This window comes from Cervus elaphus, chromosome 29 (assembly GCF_910594005.1).
Source record: "Cervus elaphus chromosome 29, mCerEla1.1, whole genome shotgun sequence".
Lineage (NCBI taxonomy): Eukaryota > Metazoa > Chordata > Mammalia > Artiodactyla > Cervidae > Cervus > Cervus elaphus.
Genome location: NC_057843.1, coordinates 37,534,271 through 37,559,462, shown reverse-complemented (window position 1 = coordinate 37,559,462; position 25,192 = coordinate 37,534,271). Strand labels below are relative to the sequence as shown.

The 25,192-nt window shown below is 43.9% G+C and overlaps 1 pseudogene; it reads left to right on the top strand.

Moving 5' to 3' along the window:
- The first annotated feature begins 5,836 nt into the window (after nt 1-5,836).
- On the top strand, nt 5,837-6,240 carry LOC122685903 (annotated as a pseudogene).
- The last annotated feature ends 18,952 nt before the right edge of the window (nt 6,241-25,192 follow it).

The following is a 25,192-nucleotide window of genomic DNA, read 5'->3' as shown; positions in this document are numbered from 1 at the left end:
GTGAGTGAAGCTGAGAACCATTTGCTGATTTTAACTGGTGATATGTCGCATGTCCTCCCTCTAGTGGCCATGAAAGGTTGCAGGGACAATTCCTACACCTTTTCTTTCAAAATGCTCTTGCATGGACACTTTGGACATCTAAGACGATGTCACTGGTGACTGCCATCTGTGTGCCTGTGTGGCTGTGGATGCATGCAAATATGGTTACAAATACCAAGGAGCAAACAGCCATAAGCAAGGGCCCAGAGGCAAGGTGTCTTCCAGTGTTCAGACCCCCACAATTATTATGTACAGAAAAACAGTCTCTGCCTGAGGGAGGGAGACAAAGTGGGGCTCTAAGTTTGGCCAAGGTGTTAGGTTGAGGGCAAAAGAGAAACATGTTCCCTGAGATGGTGACTCCAAAGCACATGTCCTGCTTGGCCAGAACAACAGAAAGAGGACACCCCAAAATCATGCTCCTGAGAAACTTGGACAACCCACATCTTGTTCTCCATCCTCATTCTTTCTTCAGCTCCCTGCCTGTGACACTGGGACCACCTGCTTTCCTGGGAGAACACTAGATAGTGTGGTGCAGGGGGTATCAGCCCAGACCCAGGAAGCAAGACAAGACATTTGCTTTATTTTTCTGCATCTCAACTCAATTTCTGTGTCAAGTGCCCAGTTCCCAGGAATACTGGAAAGAAAGCTCATCAAACTGGAGCTGTGTCAGGGCCCCGCGGTTTGTCTTTGCCAACCCTTACTGAGATATTTGAATTCCTGCCTTTCTGGCACCTTCAGTTGGGTGATATTTCTGCTCCCAGTCAGCCAGTTGAAGGCAAAGAAGTCATTCTGCTTTCTCGTGCCCTTGGGAAGTCATCAAAGGCCTTTGCCTGCCAGAGACACCTCTGCAGTGGTTTCCCACTCAGAGATCTTGCCAGGGAAGCAGAGCCCCGAGCCATCTGAAACCCACCAACTTCATCACTTTCCTTCCATCATTTTGACCCCACTTCAGGTCAGGGGATCTTTTCTAGTCTGTGGGAAAGTGAAAGGATTGGTAAGAAGTTCTGCTGTCTGGACATGTGTGCATTTTCTAAGACAATGAAGACACAACGGCCTGGGGTGGAGGTGGGCGTGTGTGTGTGTAAAAATATGAACTACCAGCGAGGGAGAAAAAAAAACAAAACACAGTAACTTACTCAATGTATTAGCCCAAGATTTTATTATTGGCCTGAGGCTATGTTGGATTTGAGAGAAAAGGGAAGATTTAAGGCGACACACTGTACTCAGGGTACATGAATGAGTTTTGATAACTTGGTTTTACTTCTTTTTGAAGCATTTAGGAAGGAGGACACAGGAGCCTTGTGTGTCCTTCTTGATTAAGGACCATTTGTCTAGTTCCAGAGATGGCAATAAAAAAGGACCCATTTGTCTGGTTCCAGAGATGGCACTAAAAGCAGGTGTATTTGCCTGTAAGGAGTGGACAGTTAACTGGAAACTCAGACCCACGAGGTAGGACCTCTGGAGATCTGGCAAGAAACGGTGGAGGGAGGTACTGAGCAAGTGGAGAGAGCCAAGGGGACGTTCTCTCCCCAGTGCAGACAGAGCTCACAAGCGTTGACGCTGAAGAAAGGATGAGAGTTCAAACATCTCGGTAGGTGCAACAGCAGTGTCGGGGTGGGACACTGGCCATTCCCTTTCCCTAGGCCACCTGGGGAGATGGCTCCTGGCCCCTCTCTTTACACGAGGCCAACTGAGTGTAGTTTTTCTTGTTACTAAAAGTGGTCAGAGGTTCAGGGACTGCCTATCTAAACACAAGTCAGCCATTTTTTAAAAAAAAATCCTTTTTTCTTTTTTTAATATAAATTTATTTATTTTAATTGGAGGCTAATTACTTTACAATACTGTATTGGTTTTGCTATACTTGACATGAATCTGCCATGGGTGTACATGTGTTCCCCATCCTGAATCCCCCTCCCACTTCCCTCCCCATCCCATCCCTCTGGGTCATCCCAGTGCACCAGCCCCGAGCACCCTCTCTATGCGTTGAACCTAGACTGGTGATTCGTTTCATATATGATAATATACATGTTTCAATGCCATTCTCCCAAATCATCCCACCCTCGCCATCTCCCACAGAGTCCAAAAGACCAGTCTATACATCTATGTCTCTTTTGCTGTCTCGCATACAGGGTTATTGTTACCTTCTTTCTAAACTCCATATATATGTGTTAGTACGCTGTATTGGTGTTTTTCTTTCTGGCTTACTTCACTCTGTATAATAGGCTCCAGTTTCATCCACCTCATTAGAACTGATTCAAATGTATTCTTTTTAACGGCTGAGTAATATTCCATTGTGTATATGTACCACAGCTTTCTTATCCATTCGTCTGCTGATGGACATCTAGGTTGCTTCCATGTCCTGGCTATTATAAACAGTGCTGCGATGAACATTGGGGTGCACGTGTCTCTTTCAGATCTGGTTTCCTTGGTGTGTATGCCCAGGAGTGGGATTGCTGGGTCATATGGCAGTTCTATTTCCAGGTTTTTAAGGAAATCTCCACATTGTTCTCCATAGCGGCTGTACTAGTTTGCATTCCCACCAACAGTGTAAGAGGGTTCCCTTTTCTCCACACCCTCTCCAGCATTTATTGCTTGTAGACTTTTGGATAAAAATACAGATGGCCAAGAGGCACATGAAAAAAAAAGATGTTCCACATCACTAACAGAAAAATGTAAATCAAAACTACAATGAGGTATCACCTCACACCAGTCAGAATGGCCATCATTAAAAAGACTACAAATAACAAATGCTGGAGAAGATGTAGAGAAAAGGGAACCCTCCTACACTGTTGGTGGGGCTATAAGGTGGTGCAGCCACTGTTGAAAACAGTATGGAGGTTCCTCAGAAAACTAACAAAATTAGTTAATAATTAGTTAATAGAATTATCATATGATCCAACAATCCCATTCTTAGGCATATATCCAGACAAAACTATAACTCAAAAAGAGACAGTCACCCCCATGTTAATAGCAGCACTATTTGCAATAGCCAAGACATGGAGGCAGCCTAAATGTCCATCAACAGAGGAATGGATAAAGAAGATGTGGCATATATACAATGGACTGCTGCTGCTGCTGCTAAGTCACTTCAGTCGTGTCTGACTCTGTGCAACCCTATGGACAGCAGCCCACCAGGCTCCTCTGTCCACGGGATTCTTTAGGCAAGAATACTGGAGTGGGTTGCCATTTCCTTCTCCCACAATGGACTACTACTCAGCTATAAAAAAGAATGAAATAATGAGATATGCATCAATATGGATGCAACTAGAGACTGTCATACTAAGTGAAGTCAGAAAGACAAATGTCACGTGGTATCACTCATATGTGGGATCTAAAATATGATGCAAATGAACCGATCTACAAAACAGACCCAGTCACAAACACAGAGAAGAGACTGGTGGTTGTCAAGAGGGAAGAGGGGGAGGGAGGGAGTGGGAAGCTGGGGTTAGCAGATGTAAGCTTTCGTATATAGAATGGACAAACAAGGTCCTACTGCATAGCACAGAGGAGTATATTCAATATCCTATGATAAGCCATATATATACATATATGCTGTGCTAATTTGCTTCAGTCATGTCCAACTCTTTGCAACCTTATGGACTGTAGCCCACCAGGCTCCTCTGTCAATGGGATTCTCCAGGCAAGAATTCTGGAGTGGGTTGCCATGCCTTCCTCCAGGGGATCTTACCGACCCGGATGTGAACCCACATCTCTAATGTCTCCTTCATTGGCAGGTGGGTTCTTTACCACTGTGCCACCTGGGCACTAGTGTGTGTGTATATATATATGCACTAGTGTATATATATATACACACACACACATATAACTGCATCACTTTGCCGTACAGCAGTAATCAACACAATAAATCAACTATATTTCAACAAAAATATAAAATAAAATTCCACCTTCTAAGAGTCAGAGAAGAAGGGAAAAAACCAACTGTTTAAAGATAGAGTTAAAAGACAATCCCCCTTTTCATTTTACATACAGCATTCATTGATGGCTAAACCAAAACTCCTGTCTTATAACCAAGGGTTATTACCCAGCTTGACCCTGAAGGCCTACAGCTTTCAGTCTTTCAGGGCACCAGCTGACCATCAAAGCAAGTTCTCATTATAAAGGGGTACGTACTTGTTGGGGTCATGGGGTGGGTCTTGGGCCCTGGGAAGGGATGTGTCCAAGGGACTCCAAGCAAGACAGCGTATGGCAATCCAGTGAAATGTAACAGAAAAGCCAGTATCTGAGTGTCTCTCTTAAAGGTGGTAGAATTAAGGGATGAAAAGTATCAGAGGAAAAGACTGAAACGAGAGGAGGAGACGGAAACATCTGTTTCTGGTGGCACACCTTCGGAGAAAAACTCTTCTGAGACAGTTTCTGCTCCTAGTTTGAAAACCCAGTTCCTGGAGCAATGGAAATACCAGCAGTATCCCATAATTATGGGAGTGAAATATCCAGCCTCTGCAGGGAGAGGACCAAGACCATGCTGCTTTCTTAGACTAGCATCACTTTAAATGCCCAATTAAATACACAATGTTAGAAATGTACCATTTCTGAGACTGGGCAGCTGAGGGGAGAGTTTAAAAGCAGTATTTCATAGCAGGAGTTTCTGCAAATGCTGTCATCCAATGACTTAAAAGTACACTGGGCCATAACCTTGGACTTGGAAAATTTCAAGGAATATCTTTCCATCATCGCCACCTGTTTTAGGACCACGCCTTCATGGAAAAGCCCATTTCTCATTTCCACTCCTTGCACCAAGCCTAACGTAGTTTTAAGAACCATGGGCAAAGCCTGCTCTACCAGTGGTGATAAAAATGAGGCTGGGCTGAGCTGGGAGAGGGAAGGCTGGCACGGTTTCCCTCCCTGGCTGGTATAACTGCATTCTGATAAATCGTACTGTTAACAGGTTTTGTAAGGACACGGGGAAGGTCAAGGGCATGCATGCCTTTAGAAGCCAAGCAGAGATTCTTGGAGGCTTCAAAAACTAATTTAAAATATAAAATTCTTATCACAGAAGCCATACTTATTCATCATCAAAATTTAGCACATTAGTTATATCTTTCTATACACATACACATATATATATATATATATGCTGCTTTTTAACAAAAATGGGATTATTCTACAACATACATATTTCACTTAACAATATAGTATGGGCACTTTTTTGTGTATTAACATAAATCTACATCATTTTGGGGGCCTCCCTGATAGCTCAGTTGGTGAAGAATCTGCCTGCAGTGCAGGAGACCCTGGTTCGATTCCTGGGTCGGGAAGATCCGCTGGAGAAGGGATAGGCTACCGACTCCAGTATTCTTGGGCTTCCCTTGTGGCTCAGCTGGTAAAGAATCTGACCGCAATGCGGGAGACCTGGGTTCGGCCCCTGGGGTAGGGAAGATCCCCCGGAGAAGGGAAAGGCTACCCACTCCAGTATTCTGGCCTGGAGAATTCTATGGACTGTATAGTCCTTGGGGTCGCAAAGAGTCAGATACGACTGAGTGACGTTCACTTCACTCCACTCACCATGTGTAAAACAGTTAGCTAGCAGGAAGCAGCTGTGTAACACAGGGAGCTCAGCTTGGTGGTCTGTGATGACCTAGAGGGGTGGGATGTTGGGGAGCAGGGGGGCTCAAGAGGTAGGGGATATATGTATACTTAAAGATGGTTCACGTTATTGTACAGCAGAAATGAACACAGGATTGTAAAGTCATTTTACCCCAGTTAAATAACACAGGTTATGCTTTCTCAACTCCATCTTCAAGACAGCGGCAGCAGTGTCTGTGATCTAGTCAGCAACATGCAGCTCTTTGTCCACACCCAGGAGCTATACACTCTCCAGGTGACTGGCCAAGAGTCGCTCGCCCAGATCAAGGCTCATGTGCCTTGTTGGAGAGTGTCGCTCCAGGAGATCAAGTCCTGCTCCTAACAGGTACATCCCTAGAGGATGAGGCTACCCTAGGCCAATGTGGGGTAAAGCTCTGAGCACTCTAGAAGCAGCCGCCCACATGCTTGGAGGTAAAGTCCGTGGTTCTTCAGCCTGTGCTGGTAAAGTAAGATGTCAGACTTCCAAGGTGGCCAAACAAGAGAAAAAGAACACTGGCTGGGCCAAGAGGCATTACATTGTACAATGAGGGCTTTGTCAAGGTTGTGCCCACCTTTGGCAAGAAGGACCCCCAATGCCAATTGTTGAGTCTGCTATAATCTCGGCTTTCTCTAATAAAACCACTTAGCACAATAAAAAAAAAGGGGGGGTGTTGAAAACCAAATGAGTTAACTTATGCATGTGTGTATGTGCAGAGTGTGTTCATTAAGAGATGGATGTTGTATTTCTTCTTTTCCCCCAAACCAGCAAATAATTATAGTGCTTTCTCACTTCAGGAGGGGGGCCCATTGACTTGTCCTGGTGGCTGCCCTCTTTGTACAATTGGAGGAGGAGGAGAACGGTGGGGCAGGGAAGGGGTGATTCATTCACTTTGCTGTTTTGCTGGTGAGTCACGGTGTTTGACTGACCACCTCTGGCCAGGTTTGGAAGGAAGGCAGAAGATAGAATGGCAGAACTCACCTCACAGAGAGGCAAAAGAGAAGAGAGTTAATGGCCCAGATTCTATAACCAGTTCAGTGGGGTTGGAATCCCTGTCTCTATAAGCCCCAGGTTCATGCATTTGGCCTTCCTGTGCCTCAGCTTTCCCATCTACCAAAAATAGATGATGATGGTGCTGTAATGATGATGACAGAACCCACCATGCAGGGTTGCCTTAAAGATGAAATGAGTTAACATATATAAAACATTTAGAACTGTGTCTGGTACATGACAAGGGTTCACTCTTATTAGTCACACTGTATGGAATGAATAGAACAGACAGTCTGGGTCAGGAAGGTGTCCGAGATTGTTTCCCCTGCATCATCACCTGTGCCTGTGGACAGGTGGCAAAGAGCTTTGAATAGAGGCTTGTCCAAGCCCGCAGTCAGCACAGGGAGGTCAGGAACCTTTGATCCTTGACCTTTGTGTTTCTTGTTAAAATAGCACATTTGTAACTACAAGCAAAATCTGTCCTGAATCTCAGACTTGGGCTCCTTAATTGCTGCCCCCTCTGTGGAACCCAGGAGTCTGTAGGCTCCCTACCTTGACTGAACAAGAGCTGGAAAAAGGCAGCTAATAGAATCTGCTGAATTACCAAATTACCTGGGGTCGTTTTGGGATTGCAGAAAGATCATGGGAAAGACTGGTTACTAGTTTGGTGTTAAAAACCACCAGCTACTAAAGGAATAATCCTGCTTTGGGGGTGGGGCTACAGCCCCTTGAGCCAGCCAGGTGCAGCATTCAGGGACACAAGTGACCTGAGAACAGGTGCTTTGGAGAGAATTCTATGGCTAGTTCCTGGTGGCTATGTAGCTGTCTGTTAAAGGCTTAGAGCAAACACCAGAGAGAAAAATAAAATTTTTCTATAGGAAAAGATATTCTAATTTAATGAAAAATAATATACTAAAGTATAATATTAGGTTAGTGCAAAAGTAATTGTGGTTTTACATTGTTGAACTTTGCTGTTTGATATTGGAATGCATTCTTAAATAAATATGGTTATGTTACACATCATTTTAATGTGCATTTTTCACTTTATGTCTTTTGCTTTGACTTATTACTTGCTATGTATTTTACATTTATTTTATACTAGGGAAATGATGTTAGACAAAAAGCAAATTAGAGTGATTTTCTTATTTGAGTTCAAAATGGGTCATTAAACAGCATAGACAACTTGCAAGATCAGCAATGCATTTGGCCCAGGAACTGCCAATGAATGTACGGTGCAGTGGTGGTTCAAGAAGTTTTGCAAAGGAGACAAGAGCCTTGAAGATGAACAGTGGCTGACCATCAGAAGGTACCAATGACTAACTGAGAGGATCATCGAAGCTGATCCTCTTACAACCACTCGAGAAGTTGCCAAAGAACTCAACATCAATCATTCTACGGTTGGTTGGCATTTGAAGCAAGTTAGAAAGGTAAGGAAGCTAGTAAGTGGGTGCCTCATGAGCTGATTTCAAATAAAAAAAAAATTGTCATTTTGAAGTGTCATCTTCTCTCTTATTCAATGCAACAACAACAAACCATATCTCAATCAGACTGTGACGTGTGACAAAAAGTGGATTATACAGGATAACTAGTGATGACCGGCTCAGTGGTTGGACAAAGAAGAAGTCCCAAAGCCAGACTTGCCTCAGAAAACAGCCATGGTCACTGTTTGGTGGTCTGCAGCCCATCTGATCCACTACAGTTCTCTGAATCCCAGCAAAGTCATTATATCTGAGAAGTATGCTCAGCAAATTGATGAGATACACTGAAAACTGCAACGCCTGCAGCTGGCATTGGTCAACAGAATAGGCACAATTCTTCACCATGACACCTGACCACTCATTACACAACCAACACTTCATTTTTTTTTTTTTTTTTACAACCAACACTTCAAAAGTTGAATGAATTGGGCTACAAAGTTTTGCCTCATCTGCCATGTTCTCCTGACTTCTCACCAACTGACTGTCACTTCGTCAAGCATCTTGACAACTTTTTTGCAGGAAAATGTTTCCACAATTGGCAGGAGGCAGAAAATTCTTTCCAGAAGTTCACTGAATTCTGAAGCATGGATTGTTATGCTATAGGAATAAATGAAATTATTTCTTGTTGGCAAAAATGTGTTGATTGTAGTGGGCCCTATTTTGATTAAAGATGTGTTTGAGCCTAGTTACAATGATTTAAAATTCACAGCTTGAAACCACAATTACTTTTTCACCAACCTAATACTAGATTTAAAAAGTAAAACATGCTCACCATAGACAATTCAGAAAACAGAAAACATAATGAAGATATAAAGTTATTTTTGTGTGGTTCTTTTTTTGGTTCTTTACTTTTTTTTTTTAAAGAAAATTATATTTGCAGTACAGTTTTGAAGTTGTCATCATCATAACCATTCTGAAAGTTTTTTTTTATTAACTTAAAGCTATGCTAAATGTTATAAAAAGAATTTAAACATAACACCCTGACTCACCCTACAGAAATGTGTTACCAGGACTTCCCTGGTGGTCTAGTGGCTGAACGTCTGCCCACCAATGCAGGGGACACGGGTTTAATCCCTACTCCAGGAAGCTCCCACATGCCGTGGAGCATGGGGTCCATATGCCACAGCTACCGAAGCCCATGTGCCTAGAGCCCATATGCCCCAAAACAAGAAGAAGCCACTGCAATGAGAAGCCTGTGCACTGCAATAGAGAGCAGTCCCTGCTCACTGCAACTAGAAAAAGCCTGAGAATGGCAACGAAGACCCAGCACAGCCAAAAATAAATAAATATTTTTTTTAAAAACAGAACTGCATTATCAACATAGATACACCTAAGATATATCATGAACAAAATAAAAATATTTAAGCCTATACATGAAAAGACAGTGAAGAATTTATACATGACTAGAAAAAAAGCAGTTAATAGCATTTGTGTGGTTCTTTCTGGCCTTTGACTATGAATCCATAGTAGTATTTGATATAATTGAGATTATAAAGTATATTAAATTTTATATCTTGATTTTCACATATTATATTATTAGCACTTTTCCATGTCATTGAGTATGTTCTTCAAGATAACATTTTTAATAGCTGCAAAGTATCCTAGTACAAGGATGGACCATAATTCTTTTAACCATTATTAGACATTTAGACTATTTCCAATTTTTTTTTTACAGTTATGAACAATGCAACCCTAAGACTTTCATAGTTAAATATGTGTGTGTATTTCCGATTATGTCCTGAGGATAAAATCCTAGAACACGGACTTGCTAAGGTTCTACACTCTCCTACCATCAGGAAGAATGCAAAGCTTCCCCTGCAAGACCCCTTGGAAAGGAAGAGCAGGAGCGGAATGGCTGACACAAATCCAGAAAAATCCTACCAGGACATGGTGCTAAGAGGTAAGGCTCTGGGTGACGACAGGTGTAACCCTCTGGTGTCCATGGAGGGCTGCTCCGTCTAGGCTCTACTTTAGGGGCCTCTGTTCTTTAGGCCCCAGGCTGCTGTATTAGAAATGCATTTCAGATTACTTTAAGCAAAAGGGGAGTCAACTGGAAGAACACTGGAGTATATCTCAGGTAATCAAAAAGAAGGGTGTGTAACCCAACCATGGGAAGGGCAGGGACACTGCTGAGCCTCAGAGGAAACAGGGCCCAGGGAGTCAAGTATATCTGCACTTCCCCATCAGGTACCTACTCCCGGACCAACCAGCCAAGCCAGGAGGACAGGCTCTGTAAGAACATGAAAGCTCCCACATATGGGCTTCTCAGAAGATAGGGATGCTACTCCAGGAAGAAAATGAAGGGCAGAGGCTTTTGGGGTCTTTTTTCAAGTTGAGATAACATAATGGACGTGGGACTGCCTGTTATTGGGACCTGTCATTGTCACAGGCCCTGGAAAGGTCTAGGAGTGGGCTATCTTTAGTCAGTTTTTCTCAAGAATTTAGGAAAGAATATTCTCTTTCTTTTGGGCTTGTCTTTCCTTGTTTCTTCCTGCTCTTGGGTGGTGAATCCTTTAGGACCAAGATTAGAAGATGGGCCTTGAGGACAGAGGTGAAGGTGGTCAGTATAGGGGTAAGTGTTAGCGCAAAGGTACAAAATGAACATTGTGGCTCCCAAAAGCTCCAGCCCAGCTTAGTAGGCCTGGAAGAGTCCATGCAGGGATCTGGGACCAAAAATCAGTACAAAAGCCAAGGCTTGTGTGGAGTGTTCCCAGAGCACACCTCCCTCCCTGCACCAGCAGAAGACTGAGGATGTAGCGGTGAGGAGTCCTGGCCAAATATCTGTCCATTTCTTTATGAACAACAGAAAGGGAAGCACATTTTTAGGGCTTTTGAAACATGCTACCAAATTACTGTCCTGAAAATCACACCAGTTCACACCCTGCCTGGAAGCAGCCCAAGAGTCCAACCCCGGGGGGTTCTTGCCAATCCTGGACACAGCACCATCTCAATCAACTACAATTAGCACCCAATGTTCTGCACAGGATAGAGTTTTCCAGAGACCCAATCAATCAAATATAATAATCACCATCATATAATGCCACTGGATAAAACATTGTACTGGTTCCTTCTATGCAAAGTTTTTACATAATTTTGGTATAGCTTTTTTTTTTTTAAGATAAGAAATTGCTTGGGGACTATTTCCAAATGATATAGAATTCAGAAGGCTTCCCTGGTGGCTCAGTGGCAAAGAATCCGTCTGCCAGGGCAACAGACGTGGGTTTGATCCCTGATCCAGGAAGATCCCACACACCGCAGAGCAACTAAGCCTGTGCATCACAACTACTGAGCCTGGTCTCTGGTACCCCGGAGCCACAGCTACTGAAGCCCATGCACCGCAACAAGAGAAGCCACCAACTAGACAGTAGCCCCCACTCACCGCAACTAGAGAAAAGCCCATGCAGTAATGAAGGCCCAGCATAGCCAAAACTAAATAATAAAATTTTTAAATTTTTTAAAAAAAATTCAGAAAGATTTCTTCAGGAAACTTTTGTTTTGCTGTGCTTTTTTCTCATGCTGAAGTTTCTGTCTTGATCACAGGCATTAGTGTTTGGGTGTAGCTTTTCTGTTTTTTTTTTTTCGGGGATTGGGATCCTTTTTTTCAAAACTGGACAAACATGGATGAACGCTTCATTGTGAGTGCTGCCTGCCAGGGCTTCCCTAAACAAACATGATGTGATTGGCAACGGGCCATAGGACATGAAGAGCACACACCAATATGCAGAGATTGATATTACCTGACAAACTTGTTTGTAGTTTCACAATTGGATCAAAGCATGATAGAGTTGGAAGGACCTTCGGAGACCATCTATTCCAAGCTTCTCCACCTAATCTACCCATACTTACAGATAGAGGGAGGGGCTATAAGTGGCTTGTCTGTGGTTATACATGCAGAATAATTGATCTAAAATAAGGTGTGGGGTATTTCTTGGCAGTCTAGTGGTTAGGACTCCACCTCCTCATCCCCAAACCTGGGTCTGAGTGAAAGGTAAACATGCATATAAGTAAGAATTTAAGTTTTGTATTTCTTATGTCCAAATATTTTAATACACATAGAGAATGACCAGTAAGTCAAGCACAATACAGCCAGGAAAGACCTGTGTGCAAGTATTTTGCAGTTTCAGGACTCCACCTCTTAGTGAGGAGAAGTTAAGCTTGAAGGAGATTTCACTACAGACCAGTGGTTAACATACAAGTGTAAACACAGCTCTGACTATGGTATTTGTTAATAATTGTTCTTTGTTAGTGGCTTTTGGCTCAGATTCATTCTGCACCAGGTAAGGCTGCTAAATTCAAGGTCACAAAACTGAGTTCAATGCAATGCTCTACTTCTTTGCTAACTGTGATCCTTGATAATGACCTCCTGAATCTCAGTTTTCTCATCTTTAAAGTTGGGATAATAATATTGGCCTTATAGGTCAGAAGATAGTGGATTTAAATATATATAGTGACGGGACTTTGCTGGTGGTCCAGTGGCTAAGATTCCTCCCTCCCAACACAGGAGGCCTGGTCAGGGAATTAGATCTCACATGCTGCAACTAAGACCCGGAGCAGCAAATTAAACAGAATGAAAAAAAATGTATATAGTCTTGTGACCACCACACCTCTGCCAAAGACATCCTTTTTCTAATCCCTGGAATCTGTGAATGCTACCTTCTATGGAAAAAGGATATTTGTAGATGTTATTAGATTAAGGAACTTGAGATGAGAAGATTATCCTGTATTAATGAGGACAGCCCTAAATATTAATACAATCACAAATATCCTTATAAGAGGAGGGCAAACAGAGATTTGACTACAGATGGAAGACAGAAGGCAGTGTGACCACAGAAGCTGACATGAGAGCGATGAAGCCACAAGTCACGGTAAGCCAGCAGTCACCTGAGGCTGGAAGCAGCAAGGGAAACATTCTCCCCTGTGGCTTCCCAGAGGGAGAGTGACCTGGCCAACACCTTGACTTTGACTCGGTGAAATGGACTCTGAACTTTAGGCCTCCAGACCTGTGAGAGAATAAGTATCTGTTGTTTTAAGCCACTGAGTCTGTGGTAATTTGTTACAACAGCCACAGGAAGGTAATATAGATTCCACTGAAATAAGAGGATTGTTGGAGTTACAGCTCCTATGGGGTCTTAGACTTTCTCCAAAGCCTGACAGTTCCATGAAAGTGACAAAAATGTAAATTCCAGGTTGCTATGATCGAGAGAAGAAAAGTAAGCTTCAGGAGAAGTCAGAGGCCCTAGTTAACTTCGGAGCTGAGGTGGCCTGATGCGGGCTTGAGAATTCTTCACAGGAGACAGAGATGTTTGCAGATGCCTTTCAGGCAAAGCATTCTTTCTTCAGTGACTCTACATAGCTTGAGAGTGAGGTTCCAGAGGGCTTTAAGGGGTGAATGGGACTTCCCTGCTTGGAAGAGAGGCAGAATTCTGTTAGTTTTGAAGAGAGTGAGGGGACAGAATGAGCAAGTTGCAGAAGGCTGAATGCCTGTTGGTGGCTCAGCAGTAAAGAATCCACCTGCAAGGCAGGAGGCATAGGAGACTCGAGTTTGATCCTTGGGTCCAGAAGATTCCCTGAAGCAGGGAATGGCAACCCACTCCAGTATTCCCGCCTGGGGAATCTCATGGACCGAGGAGCCTGGTGGGCTATGGTCCATAGGGTTGTAAAGATTCGGATACCACCGAAGCAACTTAGCACGTGCACACACGCGTCATTTCTTTCAACCCCTTCCTTCTTCATTCAAGTTACAAAAAAAAAAAAAAATCACAAAATGCTGGGTATAATGAATCTTTCCCCAAAAACTTTATTGTGGAAATTTTCAAATATACAGAAAAGCAAAAAAAAAAAAAAAAAGGAAAGCAACCAGCCATATACCTAGATTTTCCAACTAACATCTTATCACATCTACTCATCTGTTCATTCTTCTAGCCACATCAGTCCATCTTATTTTTTAACATGCTTCAGGGCTCAGTACACTGCTAAACATCTCAATATGCATCTCCACCATTAGCTAGAGTGGTTTTAGTGGATTTTTTGGTGCAAACCACAGAAAGAGAGCTTGAGTTTGCTTCTGAACTGACATGGGGAAGAAATAGGCCAGCAGAGTGGACACAAATGTAAGAGGAAGAAGTGTAAAGACATAACGCCAGGGAGGGCACTGAAATTTGGGAAGGGGGTTGGTTTCCTGTAAGATCAGGAGTTGGATTAGAAGAGCAGTTTAACCACATCCCATCTGATGTCCAAAACACATTCCTACAGGCGAAGGTCCAGTGGTTATGCTATGTGTATCGGCAGATGAGGCTGACATGGTACTTATGATCCCAACAATCTTTTCCAGGTTGGACATGTAGTAACCTCATCAGTGCGAAAGTTTAAAGGAAAAAGATCTTTGATTTTTAAAAGTATCACCAGAAGGAGAAGAAAGAAGAGGAAATAAATATTTGAAGAAATGACAGAGAACTTCCTCAAATTAATGTTACAGACACCAAACCACAGATACAGGAAGTACAGAGAATACCAAGCAAGATAAATGTCAACAAAAACTACACTTAAGCATATCATATTCAAATTACAGAAAAGAAAAGATAAAAAATCTTCCAAAAAGGTCAGAGGAAAAAAACACCTTACCTATAGAGCAGTCAAGAAGAATTATATCCAGCTTCTCCTCAGAAGTCATGCAAGCAAGTGAATGGTGTGAAATACTTAAAGTATTAAGAGGAAAAAACACCAACTTAGAGTTCTCTATCCTGTGAAATTATTCTTCAAAGGTGAAGGAGAAGTAAAAACTTTGTCTAAGGCAAACAAAAATTGAATCTGTTGCTAGGAAAGCTGCCTTAAAGAAATGTTAAAAGAAGTTCTTTAGAGAGAAGGAATCGTCCAGGGAAGAAATTCGTCTAGGATTTCTCTGGTGGTAGATAAGAATCCGCCTGCCAATTAAGGGGACATGGATTTGATTCCTGGTCCAGAAAGATTCCACATACCTTAGAGTAACTAAGTCCATGTACTGCAACTACTGAACTCATGTGCTGCAACTACTGAAGCCTGCACGCCTAGAGCCTGTGCATCGCAACAAAGAGTAGCCCCCACTCCCTACAACTAGACAAAGCCTGCAGGCAGCAACCAAAAGTAAATAATTCTTTTTTAATTTATTAAAAAAAAATTCAGGTTTAGGAAAAGAAGAATGTTAGAAAAGGAGTATTTAAAGGTAAAATTATTTCACATTCCTGAAATAAAACATGCTCATGTGCATACATACACACACATAATGTGTGTTTTTAACAGAGTATCTTGCCTGGAAGGAAGGATGACTCAGAACTGTGAGGGAAAGGGAAGGGGGAGTTCCCAGGAAGCAGGGAAACTGGTGAACAGTGACTTGGCCCAGGGATGGATGAGGGTTTTTGCTTCTGCCTAGGCTGGGAGCCTGCCCTCTCCTGGGTGGGGAGAGAGGAAAGAGGAAGGCCCAAACCTGCCCACAAGATGACATCCTGTCCAGCCAGAAGCTGGACATTTGGCTTTCCAGGTGGCAGTCTCACTCAAGACCAGAGGAGAGAAAAAAGCATCAGAAGCCACGTGAAGGAGACCTCTGACCACAGGAAGCAGCAACATTACTGAGGCCATGAGCCAGGGGCCACCAGAGACCCCGTGAGAACTGGGGATGGTGAAGGTTTCAGACACCCCAGGATGACTCAGCCTCAGAGCAATGGACCAGCAGCAACTGCAGACCCAGCTCTCTGCTTGAGCTTGCCACCATTTGGTCTTGCCTGCACCTCTAGCTTGATGCAGCCTGAAGAAGGGGAGGAAGGAGAAGTTTATGATTCATGGCTGTCCCGTCTGTTTTTTTGTGCCTCATTAGCCAAAACAGAGGAATCCCAAGGCTGGAGATTTGAACCTCAAAGTTCTCTGCTCAGGAGAACCGAAATGGAGCAGGAGGGCACGGGTTGCCCTATGTGGCAGAGGTGCAGGGAATGGGAAACAATGGGAAAGGCCTGTTGGGTTGACCTTTCAGGGACTCACCTGCCTCCCTTCAGAGCTGAACATGTCTGCAGAGACAAAGACAGCTTGGGTCCTTCCTGCCAGGGACTCTGGTGCCAAAACACAGTCTCCCTCTGCTTGGTCATCTGCCAAAGGTGACGGGATTGCTTAGTTCAGAACCTGTATGATGGTTGAGGCATTTGCCTGAGTGATGTCACAGCACCAGCAAGCCCAATGGCAGGGATGGAATTTGCCACGTCAGTGGAAGGAACTTTTGAGTTGGTGCTGGCAGTGCTAGTGTTGGGTCTGGTTCTGTCACACACCTTTGTGTGACGTGGTGGGTCATCTCATCTCTCTGTGTCTCAGAAGAGACCATTCATTACCTTCAGATCATTCAGACCAGCCAACTCTTTCTGCAGAGGGCGGAGAGAGAGAGGAGCATGATTATGCCAGGTGGGAGGGTGGGGGTGCCCCTATCCTTAGAGCTACTACCCCCAGACTGTGAGGTGGAGAACACTCCCACAAAGGCATAATCATAACAGATCAGATGTGGCCCAACACGTAAGGGTGTCAACATGTGAGACTATGGTGGGATGGGCTGCCCCGTGGCCAAGGTGGGATAGCAACAGGCCTCTAAGGACTGGCAGGACTGGGCCTGGGGCTGTTCAGAAAGCTTTCCTGGGAAGCTGTGAGTGGGCTCAACCTTCTCTCTATCAGCCTATACTTCTGCCCATGCCAGAGAACTGAACTTAAAAAAAAAAAAAAACTTTTCTCAAACTTTGGCTTGTGTTAGAATCACTTGCATGACCTGTTAGAACACACATTTCTGGGTCCCACCCAGGTTTCTGATTTGGCATGTCTGGAGGGGACCCTGAGAATATATTTTTCTAACCTGTCCCCAGGGGCTGTTGCTGATATAGAGTTTGAGAATCACTGAACTAGGGGGGACACTTTTATTTTATGTGACATCATGGTAGAAACTCTATGTTATCATCTCGTGTAACATTCACCACGAACTTGCTGGGTAGATTCTGGGCAGTCTGTGAAATTCTGTTATGAGTGAATGTGTCCCCTGAAAAGATACAGTGAAGCCCTGACTCCTAGTATCGCAGAATGTGACCTCACTTGAAAATAAAGCTGTTGTAGATGTATTAGTTAAGATGGGGCCCTATCAGAGCAGGGTGAGCCTTTCATCTGATATGACTGGACACACACAGAGGGCACAAGGCCATGTGAAGATGGAGACACAGCAAAAACAGACAGGGGACAGTGCAGGCAGAGACTGCACAGATGCTTCTACAAGTTGAAGGGTGCAGAAGATTGCCAGCAAACACCAGAGGCTGGAAGAAGCAAGGGAGGATTCTCCCCTCCAGGGTTCAGAAGGAGGATGGCCCTCTGATACTGTGACTTCCGACTTGTAGCCTCCAGAACTGTGAGACAGTACATGCCTGTTGTTTAGGGCTCCCAGCTTGTGTTCCTTTCTTAGAGTAGCTCTAGGAAACTGATACACACTGGAAACCAAACTGGCCTTCAGCTGTTCTCTCCAGATGACTCTGCTGTTCCTCAGAGATGATGTCTCCAGCTGGCAAGACCAGGAAACACTTCCTGAGCCAAAGAGAGCTCTGGACATGAGGTGGCCTGGCGCAAAAACATTGCCCCATGGGGATGCTCCATTCTGGACAACGACAAACTAGCTCTGTCAGACCCTTCAGGTAAGGACTGCAAGCATGATAGGGAGATAACAAGAAGTACCAGAAGGAGCAGTGGGGGCCTTTGGCTGACAAGTCACTGAAGCTACAGCCACCTCCTTAATGAATATGGGACCCTCCCTAGCCTCCATGAAGTAGCTGCCAGCTCAGCCTTGGAGACACCCTGTCCTTCCTAACAACACACTTCTCCACCTCATCTGAGGTCTCCTATGGGTTTCTCTTTGCAATCTGGAAGAACTTAAATAAGAATAATATTAAAAAAAAAACACTGTTCCCACTTTATGGTTGAGCAAATTGAGACTAAGAAAGGTCAGATAACTAATCCAAGGTCACATGGCTAATAAACAGCAAACATGGGACTTGAACCCTGTATCCTGAGAAATCTATATGCAGGTTAAGAAGCAAAAGTTAGAACCAGACATGGAACAACAGACTGGTTCATAATTGGGAAAGGAGTACATCAAGGTTGTATATTGTCACCCTACTTATTTAACTTATATGCAGAGTACCTCATGTGAAATGTCAGGCTGGATGAATCACAAGCTGGAATCAAGATTGCCAGAAGCATTAACAACCTCAGATATGCAGATGATACCACCCTAATGGCAGAAAGGGAAGAGGAATTCTTGATGGAGGTTAAGGAAGAGAGTTGAGAAAGCTGGCTTAAAACCCAACATTCAAAAAACTAAGATCATGGCATCCAGTCCCATCACTTCATGGCAAATAGAATGGGGAAAAAGTGGAAGCAGTGACAGATTTGATTTTATTGGGCTCCAAAATTACTGCAGAACAGTGGCTGCAGCTATGATTAAAGTGACTGCAGCAATTAAAAGACACTTGCTTCTTGAAAGAAAAGCTATGACAAAGCTAGACAGCATACTAAAAAGCAGAGACATCGTTTTGCCGACAAAAGTCTATCTAGTCAAAGCTATGGTTTTTCTGGTAGTCACGTTGGATGTGAGAGTTGGACCATTAAAAAAGGCTAAGTGCTTAAGAATTGATGTTTTCAAACTGTGGTGCTGGAGAAGACTCTTAAGAGTCCCTTGGACAGTAAGAAGATCAAATGTATCAATCTTAAAGGAAATAAATCCTGAATATTCATTGGAAGGAATGATGCTGAAGCTGAAGGTCCAATACTTTGGCCACCTCATCTGAGGAGCCAACTCATTGGAAAAGATCCTGATGCTGGGAAAAATTGAATGCAGGAGAAGGGGGCAATAGGGGATGAGATGTTGGATGGCATAATTGACTCAATGGATGGAGTTTGAGCAAACTCTGGGAGATAATAAAGGACAAGGAAACCTGGCGTGCTGCAGTCCATGGGGGCATAGAATCAGAAATGACTTGGAGACTGAATGACAATTCATTCATCCCTCATGGGAAAGGCCCAAGTAGAATTTCTTGGCATGGGTAGGTTCTCATGTTAACTTTTCACATTTCGATCAATGCCCTCTAAAGAGCACAAGATGGCCACACCATGGGCCCCAAGGAAGGTTATCTAGCAGGTAGTGACCTTGATAAGCTACTTAAAGGTGATCATTCCCTCTCTGGCTTTGGAGCCCAGAACAGGAGTCAATCCTGAATGTCTGCATGCATTTCTCCAATAAGCATTTGTTAAATACTTTCTGTGTTTCCCAGCCTGTGAGTGTTAATGGTCCATGTAACTCTTTCTTTTGAGGCATTATCCTTCCAACTCTTAACCACTAGCACAGAACCCACCTCCCCAAGCAACCAATATGATTTATAATACTGAGGAATTCGTACAAGAAAGGGATGTCTCAGGGAGCTTAACCCAATGCTCTGTTACAACCTAGAGGGGTAGGAAGGGATGGGAGATGGGAGGAGGTTTCAGGAGGGAGGGTGCATATGTATACCCATGGCTGATTCATGTTGATATATGGCAGAAGGCCAACAGAATGCTGTAAAGCAATTATCCTCCAATTAAAAAAAAGAAAAGAAAGGGGTGTCTATCTCATTTGTCCACGTATAGTTTGAGAAGGGCATACTCCTCACATAGCTCTCACATATCAGCTTCAGCAAGGGAAAAAGCAACTCAAATTTTCTGGTGACTAATGAGTCCTTGGCATATCATAGGTGCTCAACAAATATATATTGATTAGATGAAAGAATTTGGTCAACTTTCAATTAGGAAATAACAGATCATCAAAATCTGTTGTAAAGTCATCTCTTCATCATTTCATTCACTCATCCAAGAAATAGCTGCAGTATACCAACTACACATCAATTAAAAAAAAAAAAAAAAGAAAGGAAGAAATATCTGTGGGCCCTTGCTTTGTGTCAGCAACTGATAATGCAAAAGTCTCTACCCTTGAGAAGGTCAAAGAATAATCCACATAGAGGGTTCCTGGACACAAGTTCTAAATGACTCTGGGGAAGGGTAATCAGTCTTAACTTTTCCTATGGTGGACTGTGTTTAATTACTGGGCAGTTTTCCTTTGAGGGAAGCACCATATTTAAGTATGGGAGTTCAGTCATCTCCACTCTGCCAGTCACTATCTAGTGACCTCTAGTTACCCAACCTCCCCACAGCCTCTGTCTCCTCTGTTAAGTGGAGGTAATAATAACACCCACCTGAGAGCGGTGCTGTGGGGCTTCAAGGAGAAAATGAGAAAACCCACATTAATCACTTCACTCAGTTTCTGACACATAGTAAAAACACATTTAACGTACATTTACAGGCTGAACTCTTCGTGGAAAGGGACTCATTTAGGCTCTTTGTTAACTACCTGAAGGGAAAGGCCAATCACATGAGCAGTTGGACTGATAATGACCCTTCATGGGGACACAGCTCAAAGGTGTTCTTGGAGCACCATGGAGATCCAACTTTGTGACAAGATGCCTTGAGAAACTCCGCTGGACATTGGCTTTCCCTGAAGGCTCATAATGTGCATTAGAAAACTAAGGATGTCCAGAGAGTTATAGTTAAACAAAATCAATCTGTTTAAGTTTGTTTAGATCAGTGTTTTCCAATCTTTCAGGCCAATAAGATACACTGGAAAAGCCTGAACTCATGAATTTAGACTTGGAAGGAAACTCTGGGCAGAGCGAGCTGCTTGGGTCCTGAGTGCCAGCCTCTCCTCTGGGACTTTCCCTTCCCCTTGGGGTCCCCTGACTTTACTATGTGTTGTTATCCCATTGACTGCAAGGGCTATTCTGACATTTCATTAAATTTCTTTGGTTTCTCCTGGTAGAGCTGATACTGGCTGAAATATTACAAAAATTTTACTAAATACCTCTAGAAAAATACAAAGAAACATTAAGAAACACAATTTCTAGGGTGCAAGCCCCTGATCCCACCACAGCCTAATGCTCTCAGGCAGTCTCCTTAAAACCCTGGCTGAGCTATCTTCTTTTGATCCCCAAAGAGCTGCATAAATCTGTATGCATACTAATTGGCAATATGAAATCTGTATTCTCTTGGTCAAATTCAACCCTAATCTTGAAAGCCAGCAGCCCCTAACACTGGTCCCACATTGGTCTTGGGGGCCACTGCTGCCTCTTTTGGGGGTTCCCAGGTGGCGCTAGTGGTAAAGAACATGCCTACCAATGCAGAAGATGCTAGTTTGACCCCTGGGCTAGGAAGATCCCCTGGAGGAAGGCATGACAACCCACTCTAGTATTCTTGCCTGGAGAATCCCACCAACAGAGGAGCCTGGTGGGCTGCAGTCCATGGGGTCACAAAGAGTCAGACATGACTGAAGCAACTTAGCAAGCTCTGCTTTTTTAAAACAGAGTGTCTAACTTGGGCCCCTGAAGCGCCCCTAAACTAACTGACAAATGGACACTGGGCTGGTCCAGTCAAATAAGCTCAGGTATAACACACAGGAAGGTAACACAGAGATAAGGCAACTGGATGATTTGACTCACAAGGTCAGTCTATTGAGGTTTTAGCTTGTTTACCAGCAGAATGTTAGAAATGATGGATTTATCCAATCCATGACTATGCTAAAAGCCCAGAGCTGGGACCTCCCCTTCAGATGATAACTCAAGTTAACCAGATTATTTTTTAACATAACAATTAAAGTTAAAATGCTATGTAGAAACTTCTTTGTAAAAGAAAATCAGGGTTGAATTATTTAACAATTAAAAAATCTGTATAAACAGCATATCCACCCATCATCTCCATAGAAACAGTAGGTATAAAGCACGACTCTGGCCTTTGGCAATTTCAAGTTCCACCTCTTCCCTGTTATCCCAACATTATTCTTGAAATCCCAGGATCTCACCCTCGATGGATGAAATGAAATTATTTAACTCCTCATTGAGTTTGTTCTTTTTTGCTTCACACACAGAAAATACTCCTTTTACACAGAGACAGTTGGTGTTTTTATCTAAGGTCTGGGGTTATTTCCAGGCATTCTGGGAGACCAGCAGAAAGGCAGAAGGGAGCACATCTTATGGGTGAGCTAAATGACCTTCTCTTACTGAAACACAGCCAAAAGTTCATTATAAATGGTCACTCTCTCAAAATATAAAAACTATGGGGCTTCCCTGGTGGTCCAGTGGTTAAGAATCCACTTTGCAACGCAGCTTCCCTGGTGGCTCAGACGGTAAAGCTTCTGCCTGTAGTGCGGGAGACCTGGGTTCAATCCCTGGGTTGGGAAGATCCCCTGGAAAAGGAAATGGCGACCCACTCCAGTACTCTTGCCTGGAAAATTCCATGGACTAAAGAGTCTGGTAAGGCTACAGTCCATGGGGTCACAAAGAGTTGGATACGACTGAGCGACTTCATTTCACTTTGCAATGCAGGAGACGTGGGTTCCGATCCCACATGCCTTGAGACAGCTAAGCCCGTGCACCACAAGCATTGAGCCTGTGCTCCTGAGCCTGGGAACCACAGCTCCTGAGCCTTTGAGCCCAGTGCCCATGCTCTGCAACAAGAGAAGCCACCGTAATGAGAAGCCCACACTCTGCAATGAAGAGCAGCCCCCACTTGCTGAAACTAGAGAAAGCCTATGCACAGCAATGAAGAACAGTCATAAATAATAAATAAATCTCAAAAATAAAGCAAGAAACTATGGGAGCATCAAAATATCAGCCCTTAGAAGCCAGAATTTCTCATGGGATTGTAGATTTTGTGGCCATGCAAGGAAATCTGGAAAAAAAGTCCTTCCAGAGACATAGAGGAAGATGGCAGCTAATACTTCAAATGTTTATTATTTGCAAAAACTTTCTTAACCCTCTTAGCTCTTTGATACTAAAAGGGAAGAGGGAGGCTTGGAGATCATGGGTCTCTTTCCTCAATGTGCCAGCACCCAGGGACCCTCAAGGCTACACTCTAGAGCCCTTTTCTCCTCTGAACACTCCTCTGTACGTGGCAGGCGCTGCTGAAGAGCTGTGAACAGTGATTAAGACCCTTTCCCATCACTAAACCTCCACCAAGTCTTCAGGGCAATACCTGCCCAGAGAGATACCAGGCTCTAGGAGATGGTAGTTGTGCAGGGAAAGGATTTCTTTCAAAATTTAAAAGATAAAAATATGCTGAAGCAGACAGCTGTGTTGTCCTTAATGCTGAAATGTTACCCCATTTTTCTCTGATGACCATACCTCCTAAAAACTTCATTGGGGATGAGATGGAGCAAGAGTTCAGTTCACTGAGGTTCCATCATGGGGCAGGCTCTGTAGCAGGCACTAGAGATACGGAGATATGTGAATCCTACTCCCAGGGGGCTCAGGAACCCATGGACACATCAGAGATGAGCAGACATGTCAACACCACAGAGTAAGTGGTGGGAAGGGAGCACAAACAGGGAACATCTGGTAGCCTTCCACAGTCTCCGCTCACAGGACTTCCTCTCACAGTGCCAATTAGGAACAGAAACAACTAGGGAGACTTCTCAGGGATAAATCCTCACCTGGGGAGCCTTGTGACAGCCATCATTTCCAAGCATTGTCAAGGTCTGTCTTTGTCTTTCCTGCATCCCTTCCTTCTTATATTGGTAACAAAAAAACCAGATGCCCTCTGAAAATTTCTCCTTCTCTGTTTTATCAGCCTTGATGGGGTATTAGGCATCCCTGCCCCCACTGTTAGTCCATGCCTGAACAAGGATTTGGTATGAGACCCCAAGCAAGATCCTCCAATCAATTTAAATCTCATACTTAAACAAAGAGGAACCAGTCAGAGCTGATTTCTTCCTGATAACAACAACCTGAAGGGTCATCTATTAATTAATTCCTACCACCTGTGTCCAGGCAGAACTCAGCTCTATTCCTTCTTAAGATCTGGTATGCTTAGTTTCTGTGTGTGAGTGTTTTTTTTAATTTATGCGGGACACTTCTATAACCTTCCATTAATTTTCTTATATCCTTAAGTAGCCAGAGTCGAGTTTGTGTTGCCAGCAAGCAAAGAACCCTAATGCAATAGTTCACTGCACACCAGGGACATGAGCCTGACAGACCCCAGAGAGACAGGCACCCTGCTGGCATTCTGCAGGTGAGCAGACTGGTGCCAAGAACCTTGCATACCTGAGGACCACAGTCAGTCCCTGCTGGAGCCAGCGTTTGACTCAGAACCAGAACCCCAAACCTAGGCTTTCTCCTATTCATCCCTCCATGTCACCAATACATTGCCCTGACATTTAAGGGCAGACTGCTGCTTCTAGATTTCACGTCAATATGATTTATGGTTCACAAAATGTTTCCACACACAACAACAGCACGTGTAATCCTCACAGCCACCTAGGAGGAGGTAGATTAAATACCCTGACACTGGAAAACAGACTGACCCCGAGTCTGGTCAGCCTCAGTGTTTTTTTCCCTGCTTACAACCTTTCTGTGACCCAATGCAACCAGCAAACGAGGGTCAAAAGCTTCGGCATGGTGTTCACGTGCTTTGAGCTTCAGAATCTCAGGACGACACTCCTTTTCTGTACTTGGAACTCCAACCATACAGAACTTCGAGCAGTCCCCCAAACCCGCCAGGCCGTCCCACACCTGTGTACCCTCCCCCGATGTGGATGTCACCTTCCCAAGCTGGCTCCCAAGTCGCGACTCGCGAACGTTTACTTATCCTCTGCACCGAGCACACCCTTCCCATCTCATGTCTGGCGACCCCCTGCTCACCTTTCCAGACTCAGAGGAAACTCCTCTTCCTTTAAGAAACTTCTCATGTGTCTCCTGTCCCCAAGAAGAACCCACACCCCCGCTATTTCCTGGGCAGGAATCTGGGGTGCTCCAATATTATCTGACATGGTGGTAAACATAGCATTCCACCGCAAAGATCATTCCCCTCAGTCCCGCAGGCCCATCCCTCTTGATGCTGACTGGTCAGAAGTGGCCACAGGATTATTAAATCCCATTTCTGATTTATTAATGCTCTTTTTTCTGCACCTGAACAGCCTCAGGAACGGGGCCATTGTTCTCACACACAACCAGCTTCTGTGCAAGCCTCGGGACTGACGCGAGTTCTC